The sequence below is a fragment of the Mustela putorius genome, unplaced genomic scaffold (genome assembly GCF_011764305.1).
Source record: "Mustela putorius furo isolate JIRA1106 unplaced genomic scaffold, ASM1176430v1.1 tig00537350_pilon_pilon_pilon, whole genome shotgun sequence".
Taxonomy (NCBI): Eukaryota; Metazoa; Chordata; class Mammalia; order Carnivora; family Mustelidae; genus Mustela; species Mustela putorius.
Window position 1 is genome coordinate 16772597 of NW_025422471.1, and position 20758 is coordinate 16793354.

Genomic DNA, 20758 nt, shown 5'->3' on the forward strand with positions numbered 1-20758 from the left:
TGGAACACAGTAGATAATTATAAATATTTGTCAGGTAAATGAATAAACATATCTTTAGCTATGTATTCAATACTATGTATTCAATACTGTACCAAATGACATGAAATCTACAGAAATACATGGCTTTCAGGGGATCTAAAAACCTTATAGAAATATTCTTTAGAATAAAAAGATGTGTTTGTACATACATGTATATGTGAATTATTAAGTCCATAATTCTAAGTTCACAGACTCAAAGGATATGCTAATTAAAAATGTTAAGTATTTTATATTTCATGTCTTAAAGAGGCAAAATGAATCACAAACCCATTAAAAAAAAAAAAAAACCTTGATTGTAACCTAACTAAATGGAAATAAACAGTTAGAGAAGGAGAGCTTTTTGTTTTTCTTTCAACTTTGCTTTCAGATAGTATCAGATTCTTTTTATTTTCCCCCTGCTTTATTGACATATGATTGGCAAATAAAAATTGCATATATTTAAAGTATTCAAAGTGATGATTTGATATACATATGCATTATGACATCAAGCTAATAACATATCCATCACTTTAAGTTGTTAACCCCCTTTTTTGGCAAAAAGAACAGTTGAGATCTATTCATTTAACAAACTTTAAGTATACAATACATTACTATTACTAACTCTAGTCACCATACATTATGTCTCCAGATCTTACTCAAAAAACTTTCTTATAACTGAAAGTTTGTTACCCTTAGAAAAACATCTTCCTATTTCCTCTAACCTCCAAGTCTCTAGTAACCACCATTCTAATCTTTACTACAAGTTCAAGTTGGATCTTTTTAGATTCCACATATTAGTGATTAATGTAGTTTCTGTCTGGTTTATTTCACTTAGCATAATGTCCTCCAGCTTCATTTGTGTTGTTGAAAAGACATGTATTGCATAGAGCATTGGGTGTGGTACATAAATAATGAATTTTGGAACACTGAAAAAAATAAAGTTAAATTAAATTAAAAAAAAGAAAATAACAGGATTCCCTTCCTTTTAAAGGCTGAATAGTATTTCACTGTGTGTGTGTGTGTGTGTGTGTGGTTGTTTCCATATCTTGGTTACTGTGAATATCATTGCAAAGAACACTGGGGTACAGATATCTCTTCAAGATAGTGATTTTATTTCTTTTGAATATATATATGCAGAAGTGGGATTACTGGATCATATGGTAGTTCTCCTTTTTTTTTTTTTTTGAGGAATATTCATACCGTTTTTCATAATGGCTGTACCAAAACTTACATTCCCACCAACAGTATAAAAGGGTTTCCTTTTCTCCTCATCCTTAACAACACTTGTTCTACTCTAACTTTTTGATGGTAGCCATTATAATGGGTGTAAAGTGATAACAAAAATAAACAGTGGGACTAGTCAAGCTTGCTTCTGTACAGCAAAGGAAACAATTAGCAAAATGAAAAGGCAACCTATGAAATGAGAGAAAACATTTACAAAACATTTACCCAGTAGGGAGTTAATATCCAAAATATATAAGGACCTCCTACAACTCAAGAGCAAATAAATAAACAAAAAATAACCTAAATGAAAAATGGGCAAAGGACCTGAATAGACTTTTTTCTCCACAGAACACATAAAAACGGCCAACAGACACATGTAAAGATGTTCAACATTGCTAATCATTAGGGAAACGCAAATCAGAGAAAACTTTCATCATATGGCTAGTTAAAGAAAAGGTTTTGATGAATCATGGAAACCAAACCATCACAGAAGGCAATGTTGATGGCACCCATTCTCTCAGCTTTCTGTGGAGAGACGACTCATCTAACAGAACTCAAATGTTCTCACCCAATTGATAAAAATCAGTTTTCTTGTCAAGAAACACAGGGAATTGTAAGTGTGAAAGATATATGGCCCCACTGGCAAGACATTCAAAGAGTAAGATACATCAATCATTCTATTTTTTAGCATTTTTTTGATTTCATCATATACTTTTCTCTCACTTTTCTAATATCATGCTCAAAATCTCCTGATTATTACTTAGTTTTCCATAGCTTTCCTACAAGAAATACATCTGTCATCTGTTATAAAGACCCAGAGTAGGCCCGTTATTTGATAGTCATTTCTCATTGTAAGTTAATAAATCATTTGATTATTCTTTGATTTCCTCTGATTTCTTCATAGAAAGAAAATGAGCTAACATGGAGACAGAACTATTCCCAGGTCTATGAAAGATATACATTACATTATTAATTTTACAAAGCAATTTCATAAACTTGAGCAATAAGAGTTAGCCTCTGAGAAATAGACTTGGTTTATGTGTACTGAGAAACCCAGATTCTGAAGCTATAATGCTGAGAGGCAGCCCTTAAACCACGGCAAACTGACCAGATCACCTTTTCCACCTTACTTAACTATGTCCTTTCAAAGAGATATTACTTTTACTTTTACTACCTGAAAATCCCTAAGAAGTTATTTTAAAATGCATGGTATAGAACTTTCATCGAAGCCAGACAGACTTGATTCCAGTATCATTTTTTGTATTATTTAGGGTATAATTAGAGGAAGGCTAAGGGTCTTGTAGCCTTCATTTTGCTATGCCAGGTAGGATTTAAGCTCTTCCATGGGATTGGCTAGGTTTATTCTGTAGTTACCAGTACATATGAATAGGAACTTTTTCCTAGACATAAAGGATGTTTAGTTATATCTCAAAGTATGGATTGTAATAGGTATTAAATTTTGAGGAGAAAATCCACTTTTAAAATTATATGGATTATAGTCTTCAAAATTGAAGGAATACTTTCCCTATCCTTGAACAATTTCTAGTTCAAAACAATATTCTTTTTTTTAAATAAAGAAAGTCTTCTAATATCTGTGTGCTTAATAAGACAATTAGGTTTCTCCTCTACCTATATATTTTTGTCTTACCTATTTACCTATTGTGTCTTACCTATTTTGATTTTCTCAGCATAGTTAGAGAAATCTATTTTCTATTTTTTTGGGGAGGGGTGGTTGGAAGCTTTAGACTCCCCATACCATCTGATGAATATTTGTGAAATTTAACAAGTCCACCATAAATTACAGAATTCACAGCTCTGAAAAATATGTAATTAATAATTGTGCTTGTTGAGAGGGATGTGTGAATATAAATTTTCTCTTTTTTTGGGAAAAATAACACTTTGAAATATAGTTCTAGGATTTAAATTCTCTTATTTTTCATGAATTAGTTTAATAAAACAATTTTTTCATAGAACCGATTTCAAAACATTTTTCACCCACTATGTATCAGATCTGTACAGGTGTGCTGCAAGTAGGAAGGTCATCAGTGATATAAGCAAGTAAGGACAGCTTAAGAGTGTGACATACACAAACTGAAGAATAGATTGATGTTATTTCCAGTCCACACATCAATCCAACATAGTCAGTTGTCTAAGAAAATAACAGGTTATTAGACTAAATTTGCAAACATGCTTTTAAGCTGGTTCTTCTAAAAGACCCAGTTTGAGTGGCCTAAAGAATTTTCTGCAATGTAGCTCATAAAAAATCCCCAACAATACAGTGACAGTCAGAGGAGAAGATCAATTGGAAAGGAATGAAGAGTGTCTGTTTACTTGAAATGGCAGTCTTTTATTGCCATGTGTTATGGATAGTTTTAAAGATTTTACAAGCTTAGACTTCTGAAAGTGATCAATCCTTAAGAGGTAGAGTCCTAAGGGGTGTGAAGATAGCAAGATCAAAAAGCACAAATAGATTTCTTACTACCCAATACCCTGAACCCTGGATTTTCTTTCAAAGAAGCCGGTCACTGAAAACAGATCCACAGTTAAACAGTTCTTGGTGTTAAATTTCCATCATTGTTTTGGTACATCTGATAAAAATAACAGTCATTATTCTCAGTAGTTTACAGATCCAGATGCTTTAAAAAATATTAAGGCTTTCTTTATAGACATAAATTATGTTTGAGATTACAACTGTTGATTCCTTTTACTTTGTTTTCACTGCTGCGCTTAATGGCATATTTCAAGATAGCAGGCAATTCTATAAAATCAAATTTTCTCAAGTGATTTCAATGAAAATTGAAAAGAAATCTCTTCAAAATGCATCCCAAAGAAAATCTTAAGACTTACAAACATTAATATATTAAAGTTCAGAATATTCAACTTTGTTTGGCTGTTTTTAAATTCTTCAAATACACTTTGTTACAGACTATTAGTGTCATAGACACACATCAGCATCCATTGGTACTATGATTTATAGTAATGTTAAGCCTACAGAGATCAGTAAGTGTCCAACAGAAAAATGCTCCAACCTGGAGGAAATGATTGTTCAGGTTTCTTTTTGGCCACACTCACCTTCAGTCCCTCTTTCACTCTCAAAAGAATATACAGCAATATGGTACATTAAATTTGAGGAAATGAAAGCATTATGTTAATAAATTAAGGAAATTGCATGTAAATAATCTAAACTTAAGTATAAACTAATCTAAAAATACCCTACACCAGAGGGAATTAAAAATTTTAAAAATCTTAAAATGAATGTACAGTATATGTTTCATCACTAGATGTGATCAAGGGATGATTAAAGTTTTATGATCTCATTATACTTTTTTTTAATTTTAATTTTTATTTATTATTTTAAAAATTTTTTCAATTTATTTATTTTCAGAAAAACAGTATTCATTATTTTTTTTACCACATTATACTTTATGTACAATATCAATAGAACACTCTGACAAAAGTACCTAAGTTATAAAGGTTAATTCTACTATTTGGATTATTTGCCAAGACTACACTTCAGATTTTAGATTCAGAGAAGGGAACAGATGACAGGCATTCTATTTAATTATTCCCACACACTGTGCTCTAGAGGAAAAATCAAATGCATTAGCCTTGTAATATCTCACAAGGACAAAGAAAAGCATGAAACAACAGTTTTTATATGTGTATTTCATTATTTCTGGAAATTAAAATTTATTTTTTGACCCATGAACAAAAAAAAAAGGAGTGGGAAATGTGTTTTTAAAGGGCACAGTCAGCATTTAATGTCTTAAAATGATTACAGTGAGATTTAATATTTCTCCCGAAACCAGCTAAGATAAGAAAGATTAGTTTTTATTTCTGTATGTAGGAGAGATATTTAAATGACACAAGTGACCCTGAATGAATAAAAAATATTTTTCCAGAACATATGAAGTCATAAAGAGTACACAGGACTACCAATTCACCATTTTTCAGGGACCATTTTTCATCTGAAGAGATTACCAATATTACACTTAATGATATCACCAAAGTAAGAGACAAGCACACAGTCATGTTCCATTTTTGCTTAGACTTACTGAAGATCAAATCAGTCCTGCCTATACTGTAATCATTTTCTTTGTATTTTGTATTTAAAAATTTCACTAAAGAAGTTACTTCAAGAGATGACCACTAACAACCACAGAGCAATAGCTCTATGAAAGGCACTGACCAGTAGCTAGATAATCAGAAATCAGAATTTCTGTCAAAGACTAGAGTTAAAAAATGAGATGAAATGTATTTGGTTTACACTGCTCAATTCTCCTTATAAACCACTAATAATCTCTGGAGAAAAGCCCAGAATTATGTAATTAATTTTGAAATAAAGTCTTAAACTCTGGAGAACAAAAAATCATTTATTGATGAATAAGTTAATAAATGCTATTAATTCACAAATCTATCAAATATAAAATAGCCTCAATAGCTAGATAAATGACACTAAGTTAAAGATATAAACATTCTACAATAGTTCAGTTGCCCATAATATAAATAATGAGTATGACACAGCATAAGCACAATTGACTATTTGTTACTGGAAGAATGATATCTAATAAATATTAGAAAATTTTCAATTAATTCCATCATAAACTTCTTATGAGAAAGAAGAGAAAGATGGTAAGTGAATCTGGTCAGAAGTTACTTTCCCCTTGCCTTAGAGGGGCTTAGCTTTTTGGAGAACACATCAGTTAAGAAGAGTGGTTTAATATGTAAATCCAATTTATTTTGTTAGAGTTTAGGACACGATGAATGGATAACTTTCAGCTTTACTTCATCACCTAGTTCTGTAAAAAATCACATTTAAAGAATCAGTGTTGATGTAATTACACAATTTCTCAGTGTTGATGGTAGATTCTTATTCAAATAATTAAACAGTATATAATTAATGACCGTATATTTCACAGCATTGGCTTATGGAAAATCAATATTATGAAAGAGTTTTATGTATATGACTTCAAGTCATGGCTTTTTGCTCAGTTAAAGACTGTAATACTATTTCCATAATATTATTTTGCAAACAAAATGATTCAATAGACATATTAACTGCTTCAGATTTTGTGTGTTCTTTTAAATGAGAAAAACCCTTGAATTTTCCCCTAGCACTGAGGTTTTACAGTCTTGTGGGGTTGATAAACTTGCTGTGTGCCTGTTCTTCCAGTTGGTCTTCTGGGGAAAGGGCCTGCTGCACTGCTTCTCTGTTATCTTGGCCTGAGTAGAGATGCACTGCCCCTTACCAGGGGGCCAGGCTCAGTCTAAGCTAGTCCTCTATGTGGCTTTTGTTTTCTGAAGGCTTTCTGCACCTCTTTAGAGAAGCAAAATAAAATTGGCTACAAACCCCATCTCCAGCCCCAGAGCCTAAAGTTCACGGTCCTTTCTCTTCAGTAAACCTTCAGGGATACACTATCTTCACTTTTGTGTGTGCCAGACTTTGCAGACTCCTGTCTTGTGGGCATACTCTGTCCCTCCCCGGGGAAGGCAGAGAGTTACCCTGTACTGTCCTTTGCAGGGCCCCCTGCCTTGAGAGGTTTTGCCTAGTCATGATGTACCTGCTCCACCCCTCCTGAGAGAGGGCAGAGGGGGCCTCACATTCCAGTCCTCTGCAGGGTTTCCAGGTGCAGAGCCATTGCACTATCGGGCCTCAAATCTCAGTTTATGGTGAACTGAGCTGAGAGCCCCCTTCAGGCTTCCTGACCATCACCAGTTTTCCCACTTCATGCTTGGGAACTCCACTGGCTCAGGTACCCCCGTTAATTCTGTAACTCCAGGGATCCTGGGACTACAGGGTCCCACCTAGAATTCTGCCCATTTCTACCTGAGCAACTTTCAGGAAGGGATGTCTCTCACTGGAGCAGATTTCTAAGGGTTCCAATTTTGCCCTCCTGGACAAGTAGCCAGCTATCTGAGGATCCCTTTCCCCACCATTTATTTTGTGATATCTCCCCTCAGGTTCAGTTCTCTGCATCTCCTACCTTGCAGAAAGTGGTAACTTTTTTATTTGTCAAGTTCGAGATACTCTTTTCTTACATCTCAGGTTGAATTCATGGTTGTCCAGAATGATTTGATAGTTATCTAGCTAAATTCAAGGAACCAGATAAAATGAGTTCCCCTACTCTTCTGCTATTTTGCCTCTTCCAGCGCCTACTCTTTTGATTATGAAGCTTTGTAATATAACTTTAAGTCTGGAATTGTGATGCCACCAGCTTTTTTTTCTTTTTCAGTTTGGTTTTGGCTATTTGAGATCTTTTGTGGTTTCATACAAATTTTAGGATTATTTGTTCTAATTCTGTAAAAAATGCTGTTGGTGTTTTTGATTGCATTAAGTGTGTAGATTGCTTTGGGTAGAACAGAAATTTTAACATTTGTTCTTCCAATACATAAGCATGGAATGTCTATCTGTTTCTTTGTGTCATCTTTAATTTCTCTCATCAGTGTTTTGTAGTTTTCACAGTACAGGTCTTTTACTTCTTTGGCTAGGTTTATTCCTAGGTATCTTACTATTTTTGGTGCAACTGTACCTTTCCAAGTTTCTAATGCACATTAATTTTTCAATTAATCTTAGCTTTTATTTTTTAATTTATGTATATATGTATTTGAGGGAGAGATAGATAGATAGATGGGGGAGCAGAGAAGGAAGAGAAAGAGTATTCCAAGCAGACTTCCTACTGAATGTACAACTCAACATAGGACTCAATCCCATGAACCTGAAATCATGACCTGAGCAAATATCAAGAGTCAGACACTTAATCGACTGAGCCACCAGGGCACCCCAATTAACATTTGCTTTTATTTTTTAAAAATTTATTATTTTTATTAATTTCTTTTCAGCATAACAGAATTCATTGTTTATGCACCACACCCAGTGCTCCATTCCATATGTGCCCTCCATAATACCCACTACTTGGCTCCCCCAACCTCCCAACCCCTACCCCTTCAAAACCCTCAGATTGTTTTTCAGAGTCTATTGTTTCTTGTGGTTCATCTCCACTTCGAATTTCCCTCAATTCCCTTCTCCTCTCCATCTCCCTATGTCCTCCATGTTATTTGTTATGCTCCACAAATAAGTGAAACCATATGATAATTGACTCTTTCTGCTTGACTTATTTCCCTCAGCATAATTTCTTCCAATCCCATCCATGTTGCTACAAAAGTTGGGTATTCATCCTTTCTGATGGAGGCATAATACTCCATAGTGTATATGGACCACATCTTCCTTATCCATTCATCCATTGAAGGGCATCTTGGTTCTTTCCACAGTTTGGTGACTGTGGCCATTGCTGCTATGAACATTGGGGGTACAGATGACCCTTCTTTTCACTACATCTGTATCTTTGAGGTAAATACCCAGTAGTGCAATTGCAGGGTCATAGGGAAGCTTTTTTTAAATTTTCTTAAGGAATCTCCACCCTGTTCTCCAAAATGGCTGCACCAACTTGCATTCCCACCAACAGTGTAAGAGGGTGCCCCTTTCTCCACATCCTCTCCAACACTGTTGTTTCCTGTCTTGCTAATTTTGGCCATTCTAACTGGTATAAGGTGGTATCTCAATGTGGTGGTATCTCAATGTGGTAACTCCCTGATGGCTAGTGATGATGAACATTTTTTATGTGTCTGATAGCCATTTGTATGTATTCATTGAAGAAGTGTCTGTTCATGTCTTCTGCTCATTTTTTGACATGATTATCTGTCTTGTGTATGTTGAGATCCTGGACATCAGCCTTTTGTCTGTACTGTCATTTGCAAATATCTTCTCCCATTCTGTGGGTTGCCTCTTTGTTTTGTTGACTGTTTCCTTTGCTGTGCAGCAGCTTTTGATCTTGATGAAGTCCCAAAAGTTCATTTTCACTTTTGGTTCCTTTGCCTTTGGAGACATACCTTGAGAGAAGTTGCTGTGGCTGATATTGAAAAGGTTACTGCTTAAGAATGCTTGGATGAACCAGGAGATCAAAGAAGAACTTAAACAATTTATGGAAACCAATGAGAATGAAGACACTTCAGTCCAAAACCTATGGGATACAGCAAAGGCGGTCCTAAGGGGGAAATACATAGGCATCCAAGGCTCCCTCAAAAAAATTGAAAAATCCAGAATACACCAGCTGTCTCTACACCTTAAAGAACTGGAGAATCAACAACAAATTAAGCCAACTCCACACACAAGAAGGGAAATAATCAAGATTAGAGCAGAGATCAATGAGATAGAAACTGGGGATACAGTATCAATGAAACTAGAAGCTGGTTTTTTGAAAGAATCAGTAAGATCGATAAACCATTGGCCACACTAATCCAAAATAAAAGAGAGAAGGCTCAAATTAATAAGATTATGAATGAAAAGGGAGAGATCACAACTAACACCAAGGAAATAGAAACAATCATCAGAAGTTATTATCAACAGTTATATGGCAATAAGTTAAGCAACCTAGATGAAATGGATGCATTCCTGGAAAACTATAAACTCCCAATATCGAACCAGGAGAAACTGACAACCTGAATAGACTAATATCTAGTAACGAAATTGAAGCAGTGATCAAAAACCTCCCAAAAAACAAGAGCCAGGACCTGACGGATTCCCTGGGGAATTCTACCAAACTTTCAAAGAAGAAATAACACTTATTCTCCTGAAGCTGTTTCAAAAAATTGAAGCAGAAGGAAAACTTCCAGACTCTTTTTATGAAGCCAGCATTACCCTGATCCCCAAACCAGGCAAAGACCCCACCAAGAAGGAGAATTTCAGACCAATATCACTGATGAATATGGATGCTAAGATTCTCAACAAGATCCTAGCAAATAGGATCCAACAGCACATTAAAAAGATTATCCATACAAGGATGGTTCAACATTCACAAATCAATCAATGTGATAGCACAAATCAGTAAGAGGAGAGAAAAACAACATGGTCCTCTCAATTGATGCAGAAAAAGCATTTGACAAAATCCAGTATCCGTTCCTGATTAAAACGCTTCAAAATACAGGGATAGAGGGAATATTCCTGAACTTCATTAATATTTGCTTTTAAAAACAATTTCTGTGTTTTCTCTATATTTTCTACCTGTAAATTTTATATTTGATGGATATCAAACGTCTGAATTTATCATTACTGCACTGTAATATTTTGTTCTGTAATATTCATTGGCATCAATTTAGAAATGTAAACATGGAATGAGAACTTAAAGTTATGCATAATCCATTAGACTGACATTGAAATGTAGTATATAGTCAAAATAAATACAAGTAATAACTGAAACCATTAAAAAAGATATCTATAAATTACTGACATTTATAGATATCTATAATAAAAAAGTATTATTTAAGGTAAGAAGGTGAACCTAAAGATGTGAGTTTAATACCTATGATACTTAAGTTTTAGAGTTCTGGTTATTCTGACTAAAAATAGTGTTCAGTATGTCTCATCAGTTTCAGGTTAGAGTCCTGAACAGTGTCTTTTCCATCATTATAAATTCCCAATCAGCTTAAAAGGAAATTTCCACAATTTGCTCAAAAGTAATAGAAATTCCTATGGGAAGATAAAATTAAACTCTTGGATATTTAGTACTAATTATAATTATAGTTAAGAATACTGTATTATATATTTGAAAGTTTCTAAGAGAAGAGATCTTAAAAGTTTCCATCAGAAGAAAAAAAAATTGTTAACTATGTGTGGTGATAAATGATAACAAGACTTATTGTAGTGATTCTAATATATGCACGTATCTAATCAATATGTTGTACATCTGAAACAAATATGTATCAATTATATCTCAATAAAAAAGAAAAAAGAAAATGTTGAAATAAATTAAAAAAATACTGCTTTTTTGTGTGTTAGGTTTAAAAATAATTGCTTTAAACTTTGCATTTTACCACTTTTGTAATATTTATGAGATTTGGCATATTATTATATAAAGTAAATTAGAGTCGTGACTCTAATTTGAAATGTGCAATATATAATTAATTTAGATCTGCGATTTTGAATTAAACATTACTAATTTTATTAATAAGATAAGTACAGTTTTAAAAAAACCTTGAGAATCACTGTCTTTAAGATTACTTGTTGCAATTAAGAAATAATTATTTTTATAAGGTTTTATATATTAATCAGCAAAGATGAAATCAAATCTTTTATATTTTAGAAACAGCCTCAACTTGAAAAAAGATAATTTGACTGAATTATAAAATATTCCACCAAATTCATTATTTTAGATAATTTATATAAAATATAAATTCATTCTCAAAATATAATTTTGAGAATGAATTCAGAATTTTTCATTCATTTTAAAATTTAGCCATAAAAGTGGGAGACTTGACACATAAAAACGTTCAAGTGAGGGGCGCCTGGGTGGCTCAGTTGGTTAAGCGTCTGACTCTTGATTTTGGCCCAGGTCATGATCTCAGTGTCATGAGACAGATCCTGGGCTGACACTATGCTCAGCATGGAGTCTTCTAGTCCCTCTCCCTTTGTTCCTTCCCCCACTCATGCTCTCTCTCTCTCTCTCTTAGATAAAGAAATAAAATATTAAAAAAAAAAAGTTCAAGTGAAAAAACTCTGGGAAATGCTGATTATCAGTATCTCTTGTCAAACTAAAAGAATGATAAAATAAGAATATAAGATATATATTATCATATAAGAACATATAATAATAAGATTAAGGGATCGAACACCTTAGTTACAGGTATATATCTGGAATGTTGTGTACATTTTGGTATAACATTTTTTTTCAGCTGGTATAATATTTTTTAGCTATTTTTGAAAAGCTAAATCACAGAAAATAATAACCAAACTACTGAGTGTTGTTACATGTATTATAAGAAAAATGGGATGGATGGTATTACCAGATGTTTATTCTAGCAATTATCTTATTCATTATGAGTTAAGATAGTTATTATTAGATATTTGAATACTTCTCAGGTGTAAGAAGCTTTCTGTATTAGTATATGGGGCAAAAATATAAGAAAAATAAAATACAGGTGACAGATTTTCACAACACAATGAATAATTGTAACAGGCTATATTATCTAACAATGGATACCAGACAGTAAATTTTAAATATCTCTGTATATCTAAATTTATGTCATCATTATCATTATCATTTGCAAGTTAATTTCCAGAAATGAAATTCTTTTTTTATAAAGGTTTTTACTTATTTATTTGAGAGAGGGCTAGAGAAAGAGAGAGAAAGACAGAGAGAGGAGGGGCAGAGGCAAAGGGAGAAGCAGACTGCTGCGCAGGGAGCGTGATATAGGACTCCATGCCAGGACCCTGGAATCATGACCTGAGCTTAAGGCAGATGCTTAACTGACTGAGGTACCCAGACGCCTCCAGAAATAAAAGTCTTGAATTCAAAATTCCTTCTATTATATTCTCTAGCATCTCAATGGATCAGGGTTTGAATGTGTCATGTAACTGAAAAAAAAAGCACGATATGTTCACTTTGGTCAAAACAGTTCAGGTGTGCATGTGGCTTACTTAACTGGACCTCTGCTTGGTTATTAGTTTAGCATCTGAGATATATACTCCCTTATTCTGTCTCTATTCTGTCCTTCCCTCTCAATATCTATTTTAGTTCCCAGCTTCTTTGCTTGGTTCTCTGGTCCCCTTTGCATTCATGACAAATTAGCCAATCTAAACATAAATTTCACCTTACTCCCAACTAATTGTCTGGCTTTTTCCATTTTACTAGATCCCTTGTCTGTCTACAGCTAACCCTTTCCCTATTGATCATTCACTTTCCATTTGATATGTTATCACTCTTCTTTGCCCATATTAGCCAAATAATTCAATTTGTTTACAAAACCAACCCTGTGACAGGACACAACTTTTATATTTTGCTGAAAGGAGTATGATTCATCCTTTGATCCTTTGTTCAGATCTTACCAGGAATCAATGTGTTGCTCAATTCTTCTTAAAAATTTCCATTCATGAATTTATAAGTATTTATTGAGAATATTCTATTATCCAGTCACAGTTCTATATACTGAAGATATAGCAGTGTATGAAATAAAGAAACACCATTCTATTTGTGAAGATGGCAAAGAAAATCACTCAGTTAATTGTATCTTTTGTTGATTTTACCAGAGATCAAACTGAATAAAGAGTAATGGTTTAGGAAGTTGTTGCAGTTTTTCAGGTGAAACAATTTCAGATATGTAGAAATGGAAAGAATTGGACAAAGTAAGGACTTGCTTTGGAGTTAGTATACCATGATTCACTGGAGGATTACATGTAGGAACTGAGCGAAAGAAAGAACAAAGAGTGATTCCTATTGATTTGTGTGAGTTTATATGTGCCATTTTCTAAATGATAAGATAGTGATAACTGGAATTGAGATTTGGGAATTTGCACTCTAATGCTCATTGCCGCATTATTCATAGTAGCCAAATTATAGAAACAACTTAAGGGTCCACTGACGAATGAATAAAGAAAATGTGATATATATATCACCTGCTTGTCTGAACACTTAAGAAAAGGAGGATATAACTAAAATCACGGGCCTATATATAGTGAAACTATATATATATATACTACATAATATATTCAGCCACAAAAAGGGAAGGAAAGTATGCACTTGCAGCAGCATGAATGAATCTGGAGGGCATTATGTCAAGTGAAATAAACCAGACACAAGAAGAAAAATACTGCATGATCTCATTTATACATGGAATCGAAAAAAGTAAAACTCATACAAGTAGAGAGTAGAATAACAGTTGCCAGAGGCTGAGGGGTAAGTGAAATAGGGAGCTGTTGTTGAATGAGTTTAAAGTTTCAGTGATGCGAGATGAATAAGTTCTAGAGATCCATTATACCATATAGGGCTTATAGTTAACAACATGATACTGTACACTTCAAAATTAATTAGGGATTTTTGAAATCATGAAACAATAATGGATTTGCCATGTTCTAATAACATGTTAAAAAACATATCATTAACTGAAAATTTCCCAACTGTATGTGTCACCCATACAAAAGCATTTGTAAGGCAGGAAAACCCAAATTAATTTCCTGTAAGGACTAAAATTTGAAGTGAGACTTTAATACATGGCTATAAAATTTCATTATAAGTCTTTGTGGTCTCTATTTGAAAAAAATATTGTCATATATTTAACCATCCTACAAAACTGACAAGAAGTTAAAACATCAAAACGCTAATAATAGTTATCTAATGGTAGATTATAAAAAAATTTTAAATTTTCTAATATATTTTCACCATTTTTTAGATATTCTTCAATGATTGCCTGCTTCTTTTAAATTAATTTTATGCTGAGTGGAATAAGTCAGGTAGAGAGAGTCAATTATCATATGGTTTCACTTATTTGTGGAGTATAACAAATAGCATGGAGGACATGGGGAGATAGAGAGGAGAAGGGAGTTGGGGGAAATTGGAAGGGGAGGTAAACCATGAGAGACTATGGACTCTGAAAAACAATCTGAGGGTTTTGAAGGGGTGGGGGGTGGGAGGTCGGGGTACCATGTGATGGGTATTATAGAGGGCACAGATTGCATGGAGCACTGGGTGTGGTGCAAAAATAATGAATACTGTTATGCTGAAAATAAAAAATAAATTAAAAAAATTAATTTTAAATGGAAATATAAAACACCATGCTTGTTACATTAAATTCTGTATGGTTTTGGGGTAACAGTACATACAGGTATATTTTGGAAATATTGTTAAGTTCCATTCTAGACTTCCATGATAAAGAGAATATTGCAATAAAGTGAATCAAGTGACTTTTTTTTGTTTCCCAGTGTATATAAAAGTTATGTTCACACTGTACTATCATCTATTAAGCAGGCTATTAAGTCTATTAAACATAGCATAATATTAAAAAAACAATGCAAATACCTTAATTAAAAGATACTTTATTGCTAAAGCAAACTTCCCCTCATCTGAGCTTCCAGTGTGTTGTAATCACTGATCACAGATCACCATAACAAATATAGTAATAATGAAAAAGTCTGAAATATTTTGAGAATTACCAAAATGTGGCAGAAATACAAAGCGAAAAAGTACTGCTGGAAAATGGCACTGATAGACTTGCTTGATAGAGAGTTTCCACAAACTTTCAAATTGTAAAAACCTGTATCTGTGAATCACAATAAGGCAAAGCCCCCAAAAGCAGGTATACCTGTACATTAATAGAAATATGGACACAGTGCCATGTGAGCAGTGATAACACTTCAGTGTTAAAAAGAGATGACCTAAAAGGATGTTCACAGTGGGGGTAGATAACATTGGTGAAAGAATTGTAATGATATATTTGTTTTTAAAAAAATCACTGTTTGTGACTTGTACTTTTATTTTTATCATTTTACAGTTGCTTTAACTAAATATTTATTTCAGTGTTCACTGGCTTCATTCTTTTGAAGTTTACCAATATACAGTATTTCTCTTGAGTAACAGGAGGGAATTGCAGGGAATAGTTTTATATAAATTCATTAGAATAATTCTGAATGATTCTTTTCACTTCAGGACAATTTTATTAAAAATTATCTTAAATCTTATTTTATTTTTTCCCCCATGGGTGCTTTTGTTGCTTTTCTTTTAATAGCCATCACACTTCTTTCCAAAAGACTATGTAAATTATAAGTCTCTGAATTATGGAGCTGTGTCTTGCTTGTATGTTATTTTCAATAAACTTTATTGGGGTGATAAGAGTACAAAACTATTGCTGATTAAGTGTTCAGATACATTATAGTTAACTACATTGGAGTGAATTTATTACATAGAATTGTTTTTTAAGCATTATGTATCTACTTGTTATACTTCACATATACCTTTGTTGGAGGATATTTATGAAATAGAAATAATAATTTTAAAATTATTTTTTATAAAAGGTGTTTCATTTGTTTTAAATTTTTTGCTTGCTTTTTTGTAGACATTGTTTATGATAAATTTATGTATAAGTATAGAATATAAGGCCAATAATACAAAGTCTGATTTTAATTCTATTCTATGGGGGCCATGTGATCCACTTTATCACCGGGTGCTTTACGGAATAAGATTCAGAAACAGATGTTGTGAAAGTGGGGACTACCTCTACAATCCCCGTTTTGCATATGGCTTTAGGGGCTAGAAGTGTGTATATAAGGCGGGGTGTTAAAGTAAATGTGATTTTAGTTACATTGCTTTCTTAAGTGTTCAAACAAGCAGATGAGGTTGGTTATTTAACTGTTTACTACAAAATAAATAGAAAACATTTTAGGTATTTAGATAAAATAATAATTTAGTCAAAGAATACAGAGTTTTGACTTATATAATGGAAAAATTATTCTTTACAAGAAATAAAATTACTTCAATTGCTATCATTAGTGAATTTCTATTTTTGTAAATGCTAGTAATAGTAAATAAATGTTAAGCTCTTTTGTACACCAAAATGTCAGCTTACTGGAATAAACTTAAAACACCCTTACAATTAATGAACAGTTCATGTGCAAGTGATATTAAACTTATGGGAAACTAAAGTATTCTTTTAAAAGCTTTAAAAAAAATTTTTTAAAGATTTTATTTATTTATTTGGGAGAGAGAGAGAGCATAAGCAGGGGTCAGGGGTAGACTGAGGGAGAGCAAGAATCTCAAGCAGACTCTGTACTAAGTGCAGAGCCCAATGCAGGGCTTGATCCCAGGATCCTAAGATCACAACCTGAGCTGAAACCAAGAGTTGGCTGCTCAACAGACTGCACCATTCAGGTGTCCCAAAATATTCTTTTATGAGATACACTGTTATTCATTTGAACTAATCTCTGAAGACATTAATATAATATTAGATCTAAACCAATGGCTGAGAATTTCTTAGGTAGACTACTAATGGTGAAATAGTACCTAATAGCATATTTTTATAGCAAATACTATACTTCTAAGACTTTGGTTCTCCAGTTATTTCAAATAAAAAAAAATTACAGCACATAAGTGAAATCTAATTAAAATGGCTGAAGCCTTTAAATGACTTCTATAAAAAGAAAGAAAAATAATGACACTCTTTAATTTGAAAATAAAAAGAAGTTAAAAATGATAAGGACTCCATATGGAAATTATAACAAGTTTTGTAATATTAATTATATGTATGTCAGGAAGCTTAAGAAGAGATTTTTCTTTTTTAAATTAAATCAGTAATGATTTGGAAAGAGTGTTTTATAGTTGTTGCTCATGTTTTCTAAAGTGTCATTTACTCTTTAAGCCATAATCAATGAGCTTCTGACCCTCTCTCCTAAACTGTATCCGCAAGAAGGCCAATAGTGACCTCTGATTTATCAAATCCATTGTTTTTACTTTAAGCAGGATCAGACCTGAGCATGTGATACACTTACCTTATTTCCAAATTCATGGAAGCCAGAGAAACTCTAGGTCATTGCATGCTTTTATATGCTTATAAGTCTCTAGAGAGTGCTTAGTGGTACTGTGACACCATTTGTGACAGGTAGGCAATTTCCTGAATGAGTTTACTAGAATCCAATGAAAAAGATTCACAAAGTACCAGGATAATACTAAGCAAAATTTCATACTGTTTATATTTTACCAGAGTGGTGTACCCAAATACTTCTGCTTCTTCCTTGAACCACTCAAGGCCTCTAGTCACAAGGTGTCCTTGATCACAATAAGGATATTGTTAGAAGCAAATGGCTGGGGGTGGGCGAGGGGAAGGAAAGAAAAAAAAAAAAAGAAAACACTACTACAATGTATGAAAAAAAGAAACTCAAAGATCTTATGTTAGTAGTATCACTTCGTATGTCTATGACTATATTAACATTTTATTGTTTCATTATTCTTTACCAGATACTTAAAAAGTATCTGGTAAAAAATAGGTGTTCTAAATACATTAGTTCCTTCAGTTGCCTTCTCTTGGTCAAGATTCCCTCGAAAATAGAACTCTTAGGCATGAGTTCAGGGCTGATTACTTATTTGGAAGGTCCAACTCTAGAAAGAGTAAAGGACAAAGTAAAACAAGGAAAGAAGGAAAGTAATCAAGGTGATGGGTTACCGGATTAACCATTTGTTCTCTTTGCTTTTATTTATTATTTTTATTATTGTCATCATCATCATTATTATTATTATTAATTTTTTTTTCCAAAGAGAGAGAGTAAGTAGTGGGGAGGGGTAGAGGAAGATAGAGAATTATCAAGCAGGCTTCACACTCAGTGCTGAACATGACATGGGGCTTGATCTCACAACCCCGAGATCATGACCTGAGACAAAATCAAGAGTCAGATGCTTAACTGACTGAACCACCCAGGAAGCCCTGTTCTCTCTTTGTTTTTAAATGTATAAAATAATACTTTCCTCTTTATGATGGCATTTATGTTATTAAGGAAAACAATAACATGTTAAACCTAAAGATATAATATCAGTACTTTTCACTGAGTGGACGCTTCTATTACTGTTAAGTAATGAAGTATTCCTAAATGACCATCAAAAGGTAGAAGTAAAGGATGGCTGAAGAAAAAGGCCTCAAAATTTGTAGTCAGCACACCTGAGTTCTGACTAGTGTTGCCATTTAATTGATTTTAGCCTTAGAAAAATAAAATCTGCAATGTCTATCTCACATGATTATCATGAAGCTCAAATAAGCATTTGGAATTGATTTGAAATGTAAGAGTTATCATCCAAATATAACAACTGTGATATTTTATTAAGAAAAAATAATTAATATTTTAAAGGCTTATAATACACCAATGCTTTTATATACTTTTCTTCATTTAATCTATTCAAGAATCCTGCAAGATAATTACCTACTTGAAAATAGTCTTACTGCAATAAATTACGCTTACACATTTCCTAGAGATTTTATCACAGAAAGTGAAAATTTCCACTAATCTTGAGTTCATTTATTCCATAACTTTAGTGGCACATACTAGATTCTTCTAGTTACTATTGATATATTTCTCACTGATATGAAGTACTTTTTGCAAAACTAAATAACTTTCTAGTCTTCTCATAATTTTCATCATTATATTTATAACTATTTCACTAGCTGAGGTACTAATACAGTTTTACAGGAGGAATCTATATTCAAGCTCAGCTAAATTGGTATTTCTAGAAAGCAGGTACTAGAACTTTTGAAATAACTATTATTTTGCTGTTACTTAATAAATATAATTGAAATGATTATTCTTCAATTGACAAAATCTTTTACCTCACAGCCCTTTCAATCTTGCAGTCCAAAATTAATTTACTCTTTCTGGCCTGACAGAGTCAGGAAAGTAAGAGGGAAGTTTGTTTGGGAAGTACTGGTGGGTGATACTAATAGTAACAAAAAGTTACATTACTATTTCAAGTTTTGTTCTCTTCAGCATCGTCTTTACCTTAAAGGATAGGTGTAAGTTTGCGTGAGCATGTGTGCACGTGTGTGCACACCTGTGTACTATTCACCTTTATGGTATAGTGAAGAAGGTGGTAGTGTCATTTGTTTTTCAAAACCACAAATCCAATGCCAAAAGTTTTTAAGTCAGCTTTACGTGTTTTTATAACATATCACCCAATAAAAACAGAATCTTTTCAACCAAAGAGAGAAGAAATATTTCATTACGATTTCATTTATGCTAAGCATAGCTTAGCATAGCAACATTATTTTAAAATAACTTCTGCAAAGTTATTTCCTGCTCTATTTATGAGGAGAACTTTCAAATGGAAAGGAATCAGTTTCATAGTTAGAGATGATTATACAAATGACTGAACTATACTTACAAGGGCTTGTTTCTTTCCATTCCCTCCCTCAAAGACTCTATTAAGTCACCACATCCACATTCTATTTTAAAAGGGTTTGGAGGGGCGCCTGGGTGGCTCAGTGGGTTAAGCTTCTGCCTTCCGCTTGGGTCATGGTCCAGGGGTTCTGGGATCAAGTACCGCATTGGGGGGGGGGGGGTCTCTGCTCAGCGGGGAGCCTGCTTTTCCCCCTATCTCTCTCTGCCTGCCTCTCTGCCTACTTGTGATCTCTGTCTGTCAAATAAATAAATCAAATCTTTAAAAAAAAAAAAGGGGGGGGGAGGGTTGGACTGTGGCAAAGCTTACAAATAACAGAGTTTGAAAAAGACCAATTCCTCAAAGACACCCGGTTAGTCAGTTAAGTGTCCCCCTTTGGCTCAGGTCATGATCTCAGGGTCCTGGGATCCAGTTCCACATCTGGCTCCTTGCCCAGCAGGGAGCCTGCTTTTCTCTCTGCTGCTGCTTCCCCTGCTTATACTCTGGCTCACTCTCTCTCTGACAAATACACAAAATCTTAAAAAAAAAGAAAATACCAATTCCTCTGGGCCAGGGGGTGACCACTGTGGGATGAAGCTGCAAGCCACGGCAGAATCAAACATCAAAGGCCAAATGAGCAATCTCATTCTAGGCACACACTGAGTCTAAGGGGAAAAAATGTCAGGAATTAGAGTAAGGTGCTCTGGATAAGATCTATTTTCCTTCAATATAGTCAATGTTCACGTTTAAATAAATCTTAAAAGTGTCAGTTAGCTCAATGCAAAGTTGTGGCAAACAAAGCAGCAGCCAGACCTATAAGGCAGCTGTAGGAACAAGTCTGG